Source organism: Berghia stephanieae, chromosome 11 (genome assembly GCF_034508935.2).
Source record: "Berghia stephanieae isolate SIO BIC M18660-M18661 chromosome 11, UCSD_Bste_1.3, whole genome shotgun sequence".
Taxonomy (NCBI): Eukaryota; Metazoa; Mollusca; class Gastropoda; order Nudibranchia; family Aeolidiidae; genus Berghia; species Berghia stephanieae.
The window spans coordinates 23,921,393-23,930,202 of NC_088370.1; positions in this window are offsets into that span (position 1 = coordinate 23,921,393).

Genomic DNA, 8,810 nt, shown 5'->3' on the forward strand with positions numbered 1-8,810 from the left:
CAGAAATGAGCATGTCAGCACACATTTCTTCTCCCTGTAAATTTTTATACTTCCAAATTGAAGAAAATTGGTTCGATCCGTCGGTATATTACCATTGAAATATGTCAGACATTAGTTGCCTCCCTCATGATTTCAAATTTTCTGCTTGTCAACTTGCCTCAGGCTTCTATAAAACTTTTACAGCTTCTGCAAAAGAGTGCTACAAGATTAGATTTTAGCAAACGAAAATTTGATCATGCAACCACTTTTTGCTGCTCTGCACTGGTTACCCATTGAAAAGTGCAAGTATAACAGAGCAGCGTGTCTTGTTGGGCTGGTATAGATAGAATGATGTTGACGTTTCTCGGGTCTTTGTTATTGTTTTTTGCCATCCGCGTTTATGAGTAATTCTCACTACATTGTATTAACCAGACTATAAACGTTCAACGTTACACATAGTTGTGTGTGTTGGTCTGTTATACGTCCGGATGGCAATGTTGTGAGCTTCTTAGCATACTATCTATAGCACCTGTCTATATACACAGATCACGTAGTTATGTGCAAATTTGAGAATTACTCACTAAGATCACGTAATGACCAAACAAAAATTTCGGAAAAAGATCAAGAACAAGATTCTGTGGCCCCAAGATTTGGAATAAACTACCACGTGATCAGAGGGAGTGCAAGTCTTTGCCTGCATTAAAAAAGAATCTCAAGAAACATGTTTACTGTATTTGCTTTTATTGATGTTTTGAATCCTTGATCTGGCTATACATTGATTGTATTGTATGCGTTGTTTTGTTTTTGTGTTTTTTAAATTGATGATTTAGATTCTAAAGTTCCCAAAGTTTGTGTTTACACGAGATTGAGCGTTATGTAAATGTGTATTATTATTATTATTATTATTATTATTATTATTATTATTATTATTATTATTATTATTATTATTATTATTATTATTATTATTATTATTATTATTATTATTATATTATTATATTATTATTATTTATCATTATTATTATTGTTAATATTATTACTATTATTATTATTATTATTATTATTATTATATTATTATTATTATTATTATTATTATTATTATTATTATTATATTACATCATCATCATCATAATCATCATCACCACCACCACCACCACCACCACCACCACCACAATCATCATCATCATCATCATCATCATCATTATGATATTAATATTTGTATTCTCAGTTTCTTTACATTAACTTTTATAATTGTAGTCCTTCAACACCATTTCCATTGTCACCATTAAACAAACTGGATTCTTTCCTCTTCCTGTGAAATGAGTTGTTTGAATTTCTATGTTTTCCTATCTTAGTTTGGGGTTTTTTATAGCTGATGTCTGGGTTTTATTCCCCCCCCCCCCCCTTTCCTGCCAAAAAGATAAATAAAACCAATAAAATATAAAGAAAACTCGTGCAGTTGAATAACGCGGTATTCATTAAAATGTTCTAGACGCTTTGAAAGGGAACCCAGGTAAAGAGCAACACTAAACAGAAAAGACGAGTCAAGACGCCTGTTAATAATAATAATAATAATAATAATAATAATAATAATAATAATAATAATAATAATAATAATAATAATAATAATAATAGAGTTTATTTGTGTATTGCCCAATCCCGTTGAAAGCTCAAATTCCCAAAACAGCTCTAGGCACACAAAATTGTGATACATCATTAAAAACATGCGCGCACACACACACACCCTCACAAAGACACACACATTCGCCAAAACGTGCATATGCATACAGAGATGAAAAATATCTGTTAAGATGAATTATTGAATAGAAATCAATTCAGGACATTTAACAATAATGGCGGATGAAGGGAGATTATAATATTATGTCATGAGAATTTTGATGTAACAAATGTATATCTTATTAAAAGGATGTTTTATTTAATCTAGTGAGCTTCTCAAAAGATGAGATTTTAATTTCTTTTTAAGAGATGACTTGGAATCCACAACCCCGCTTCTAACATTGAATGGCCAAGAATTCCAGCAGCAGCATGAGTAAATGCACGACCAGCATAGGTCTCAGATCTTTTTTTTAGGAACGCATAATCGTGATTAAGGGTTGGATCTTAAAGAGCGTGAGGGAGTGTAAACATTTTTCAAATCTGATAAATTATAGGCAGGAGAAGTTTCATTAATATGATTAAAGCACATTACAGCAATTTTATATGTAATCCTAAATCTAACAGGGAGCCAATGTAAAGTCCAAAACTAAGGTGTGGCATGATCACTTTTTTTCCTTTCCAAAACTAATTTTGTTGCTTGATTTTGAATGCGCTGCAGTTTGCTGATGACATGATTTGGAATAGAATATATGATTATGTTACAGTAATCAAGTCTAGAAAACATCAAGGAAGAAATGAGCGTTTGCATAGATCTTTGCTCTAAAAAACTAGCCAATTGTGAAATTCTTCTGAGCTCGACATATAAAGTCTGACATAGATTATCAAAAGGGCAATGCATGGAAAGGGTACAGTCAAAGTAAACGCCCAGATTTCTAGCTCTGTCAGTAAAATGGACTTTTTCGTTTTCAATTGTAATACCATTTTTATACTCACTTTTTATTAATGTTTTAGGATCACACAAAAGAACTTCCGTTTTTTCTTCCTTCATTTTGAGCGTGTTTATTGTCATCTAGTTTTTCACATTGTCTATACAAATTTCCAGGTTTTTAATTAACGAATCTAATTCAGACAGATAGACAGAGCTATACACCTGAGTGTCGTCAGCGTACATGTGGTGGCTGACCACATGTTTTCTTATTATTCCCCCAATGGTTGTGTATAGAGAGTATAAAGGAGCGGGCCTAAAACGGAACCTTGGGGTACTCCATAATTTAAAGTTTGTGGGTTAGATTTGATGTTGTCTATCAGGACTGACTGTGTACGTCCGTCAATGTAAGACTTGAACCATTCAAAGGCGATACCTGATACTCCAAATGTCTTCGACAAACTTGTAATTAATATGGAGTGATCTATGGTGTCAAAGGCTGCGCTTAGATCTAACAGCACTAAGATGGAGATTTTTCCAGCATCCACAGCACAACGAGGATCATTATTTATTTTAATTAGGGCAGTTTCGTTATTGTGGTGCTGCCTGTAGGCAGATTAATAAGGTTCGTAGAAATTATATCAAGGTAAATTATTTTTAAGTTGCCTTGCAACCACTTTGCCAAGGATTTTAGAGAGAAAGGGTAAATTGGAAATGGGACGAAAAATTTTCAGCTCTTCGGGGGATAGATTTGCTTTTTTTTAGCAAGGGGGTCACAATTGCATGCTTAAAAGAATGTGGTACAATTCATGTAGACAGATATCGTTTATAATTGAAGTAATAAAGGGCAAAAGGATATTAATATGAGAAATGAGTGACGATGTTGGAATTGGGTCAAGAATGGAGGTGAGGATTTGATTATTTCTTTGACTTCATCCCCTGTAACAGGTTTGATTGAAAAAAACACGGCATCGCCTTCAAATGTCTTAAAGTTGGGGGTTCCGTATGAATCTAGTTTCTTTCTAATTGAAGCTACCTTTTCCCGAAAGAAATTTCCTAATAGTTCAGGAATATCTCCCGCTGGGACCGACGTAGGATATGTGGATTTAGAATTTGTAGTAGACTTTACAGACAATGAGTTGGTGATGGATAATAACGCTTTTGAAATGCGACAATCCTTGATCAAAGTGTTGTAATAAGACGACTTTGCTTCTTTGATCTTAAGTTCTACGTTTTTGTTGTGATTTTGATAAATTTTTTTGTCAACTGTCAGGAGTGATTTTCGCCATTTTCTTTCAGCGCGACGGCGCTCAGCTTTTGCTTTTTTCATGTCGTTGTTCATCCACGGTGCAGGTTTTCTACAAGTGACGATGCGCGTCTTAATGGGGGCAATATTTTATGGAGAGTTCTCAATTCAGTGTTGTAAGAACTGATCTTGTTTTTGTTGACCATGAATTTTGGAATTATATTTTTAGGTCTTTGCTGAAAATTTCATTGTTTATTCTTTCACTTGATACGATTGTTCTCCTTTCTGGTTTCGATTTTCCTGCAACAGCCTCGAAAATGATGGCAGAATGGTCGGAGATACATTTGTCTGTTACATTTATTTTGTAGAGCGAGGTAGTTTGGACGGTGATATTCCAATCTAAAGTGTGACTTTTCTTGTGAGTGGAAGAATTAACGTGTTGAACGAGATTGTGAATATTCATTGTCGACTTTCTTTCCTTAACTTTCGAATCCCGTGTGTCGTCAAAATGCATATTGAAATCTCCGACAATGATCGGTTTTGTCATTTTAGTTTCATTCTTCTCAATCAGATCCTCGAACTCGGGTATGAACCCCGAAACCCTCAATCCATTCCAAGTTAGGCGATAATACAATTTATCCAACAGAGACAACGATGAAAAAATAATTTGAGCTTTTATATAGCGCAATATCCACTAAACGTGCTCAAAGCGCTTTTCAAAGGTTATCTAAGTGTCTATTCATGTGTGTTCTTGAATGTGCTGAGATCAGCACGTCAACAATAGGGAAAAAGTGTGATTAAAAAAAATTGGTTCCTATTTCAATTGAAGTGTAAAACCACTCTTCCAGAGGACAGGACATGTACCTTGTGTAATTGATTTTCTGATGCCCAAGTGATGAGATCTTATTTTCTAGTCTACACATATGCTGGTCGTCAATAAAGATCATCCATCCTCGCTCTTTTAAGTCCCGTAACCTAAAAATCCTACTACTAAAATAGTCATGTCACCTTTATGTAACCTATTCATTATTAGTATTGTGAAGGACTGGTTACATACACACTCCCAAGGATTTAGGAGTCAAAAGAGTAGAGGGTTTGATGTCACGACTTTTTCCCCCTATTCATTCACTAACCCAGGAAGAAATAACGGAAGACGTGCGTTTTGATTTTTAATCCTTGGGACAACAGTCTGAAATCGATGAGGCATATCGTGCTACGACTGGTATACAAAACATTTTTTACATCTTGGTCATAGAATGTTTACTTAAAATATCCATCAAGATTGCCAGCGATTTGTCTCATATTTGATAATTTTTTGACAGTTTCAATTCTCAGTATTGAGAATTTTTGACAATTTCAATTCTCAGATTTGAGAGTTTTTGACAATGTCAATTCATTTTTGACAATTTCAAGTAGCCTCCTCTTTGAGACCCTTAGACGCAATGAGGTCAGTTTATTTATCTTTGAAGTAAAAGGGTAGTGACCACTATGAAACCTATAGACCCAAACAGTTTCTATGTCGATATGATTGAAGCCTCTTCTCACCAACGACAGGGAAATTGTCACATTCACTACAATACAACTAACAACTTAATCATTCATATTTCTTTTGTACATCAGTAAATTTCAAGATTCTATTTTTAAAAATAGCTATAAAAACTTGACACCGTGTTTTATATCTCATTTTGCTCAACAATATTATCTATAGAATGTTCTTGTTGCTTTTCTGTCTCAGTAAGAAAATTATATTTTTGTATTGGGTTGGTGTGGAGTTTTGGGGAAAACTTTTGAAATGACTGATGAGGAGAGAGTTAAATCCTGAACATTGAATAAAGAATAATAAAATTATAGAGATTGGTTACTGCGTGGCTATATTATAGTCTATTGGTAAGACACTCGCCTTCGAATCGGACGTTCCAGAAATCGAATCCGGCTTTTAGCGACGCATAGTTGAGACCGAGGAAAAAAAAAACAACTGTTATTCTCTCATCGTACTCAGGTGTAAAATGGGTACCTGATCGTTAACTGCGTAGTCTATTTCTGAAAAAAAAATAGTATCGCCTGACAGGCGCCAACCATGTCTCGTCCTACATACCACAATTCCACATAACCACAGGAGTGTACAAATATTATTCTTATACCCAAACCTGCCAGCTTGAAAATGTAAAAAGTCATAATATTTAAGAGCCATAAAATTGTACTCGTTATTGTTAACTTTAAAGATGAAGATATTGCCCTCACAATTATTAAATAACACTTCAAAATCCTTGGCATCAGCTTTCATTTTCAATAAGTTTTAATGACTTTGGAGAGGCTCATGATAGTCAGAAATTGGAGCCAAAATTTTATCATTAATTCTATGAATTTTACTTAATAGTGGGCCGGTTATGCTCGGCGCTTATTTGAGTCCTTGAAAAAGGCTCTTTACTCACATTCTCTCACCGTACTCAAGTGTAAAAGGAGTACCTGGCCGTTAATAGCGTTGTGTCTCTCCGAAAAAGTTGTAATATTGCCTAATAGGAGACATGCCACGTCATACATGATAAGTGTTGCTGTTGGCTTGGGAATCGTCGTAAATCGCTAGGAGCACATTTAGTGGTAATGTTCTATATAAAAGCTTATATTTAGAAATATTATATGTGTGTCTTCTTTTATATATACAGTTCTGATCAAAAGTCACGTTACATTTATGTTTTATGTGACGCTCTTTACAAACAAAATAAATCCACAAGTGGTATATATATGAACTGAAAGAGGAATGTTAGAGGATTCATAAAATCACAGAAATATTGACAGGTAAGACGCCATTGCTATACAGATAAAACATTTAACAACTGAAAATTCATGACGGCTTTTGTAATCAATATTTTATGTGATCACTTCAGTATCAAACAAGGGCCTTCCTTGACGCCTGGTTGACATTGTAACCACACTGTAGACAATTGGATTCACGAGTCTGATGTCACGTCGCCCAGCAACGGCGATCAGCCTGGTTCTAAACAATGAAAATGGGTACTTTTTATTCTTCATATATATATATGTCATGTGATCAGAATGTATAAAAGTCAAAACATGATCATATTTATAATGTTTTTCTCCTCTGGATACACTTTTAAGCTCGTCGGAGAAATATTTCATAAGGGCGTCCGCCATTGTTCCGATAGTTTAGAACCAGAGACTAAGTCACCATGCGTCATTACGAGGGAACTGACGCCATGGCTGTTGAAGCCTAAAGATCAACGTTGCCTGTTCTTGAAATTGAGTGGTTTTTAATAGTTTAAATTTGAGACCGCATTTGTTTCACGGGCTCCGTCTCCGGTGCCAAGGCTGGCTCCATTAACTAACCGACTCAAAACATTTGTGGTCTAAGCAAAAGACTGACATTTGAGATATTATGTTCAAAATATTAGCCACCATATTTACATCGAATCCAACTTCCAAATGTCCAAGCAACCTTGTCCGTGCTTCACAATTCAGCTAATGTCGTTCGTGCGTACGGTGAGAGAATGTGAGTAAAGAGCCTTCTCCATGGACTCAACTATGTGGTCTATGTGGACACTCGTTTTCGGATAGGAAGGTCCAGAGTTCGAGCCTCCCTCGGCGCATAGTTGAGTCCTTGGAGAAGGGTCTTTACTCACATTCTCTCACCGTAAGCAGGTGTAAAAAGAATACCTGGCCGTTAACAGCGTTGTCTCTGTCTGTAAAAAAACTGTAATATCGCCTAAAAGGCGTTATGTCCCGTCCTACATGTTAAATGTTGCTGTTGGTCAGGGACCCCTTGTAAAGCGCTTTGAGCACGTTTAGTGGACATTGCGCTATATAAAAGTTCAATTTAAAAAAAAAGATATTCAATATCTAGACCTCGATGTAAGAGCAAGGCAAAGAGTAGCTAACAGCTAACAACAGAAAGCTGAATTTGTTGTCAACGAATGGAGAAATGTGCAACTTCTTTGAACCGGAATGGGAATACTTGAATGCGACATTGAATGCAATATAGTTTGTTCAGTTCTACTTTTTTAAAATGGGGATCGTTAGATGATTATTTTTAACCACCATATTTCGTTTGAAGTGATGTAATAATATATGAATTTGGTGTCATGGTAAACAGAATTTAATTATCTCTGACATAATTTAAAATTTATTTTCCTTCATAAAAAATGTAACGTTATTTTTGATCACATCGGGGTCACCAGTTTTGCCAAGGAAAAATGATTAAACACGATTTTATTGAGCGTAAAAAGTAAACAGAAAAACTTTAGAGAACGTAACACACATTATATCCTCGTTCAGCTCTCATTGTTTGGTGCACCAATGACAGTCCGACCAAGATTTTAATTTAATTATGGGTCACCAATATTTTTAAAGTGTCTTTCTTTGTACGCCAACTTACTGCCCGAGAAGCATAACCAAGGACTCTGTTTTGCAAAAAGACCACTTAAAAAACAAGAATATCTTCTCTATTGTTGAAAAACCCTCCGTTAACATGAGGAGGTGACCTATTCAAAATCAGATCAGTCGCATTATCATTATTCCCAAAATACCTTTTTGGACTACTAAAACTAGAGCATTTAAAAGGGCATTATCCACTAAACGTGCTCAAAGCGCTTTACACGTGACACTTAACATGTAGGACGGTACAGGACCCCTGTTTGGCAATATTACAATAACAACATGTCCTTCAAATATCGGTGGATCAGAATGACTATCAACTTTTCAAAAACTTCCAAAACATGGGACTTCAACAAGTATTCAAGGAAGTCCCATGTCTCAGAGGTTTTGACAAGAAGAGGGTCAGTTTGACCGATTCATATTTACAGGCAAAAAGTTTTAAAGATGTGTTTTTTTTCTGAATACAGCAGTGTTAACAGTCTTGTCATCAGAGAGAGGGGGAGACAGAGAGAAAGAGAGAGAGAGAGAGAAAGCGAGAGAGAAATAGATAGATAGAGAGAGACAGAGGGGGGAAGGAGGGAGAGAGAGATAGAGAGAGAGGGAGGGAGAGAGAGGGAGAGATAGGGAAAGAGTGGGAAGGAGAGAGAGGGAGAGAGT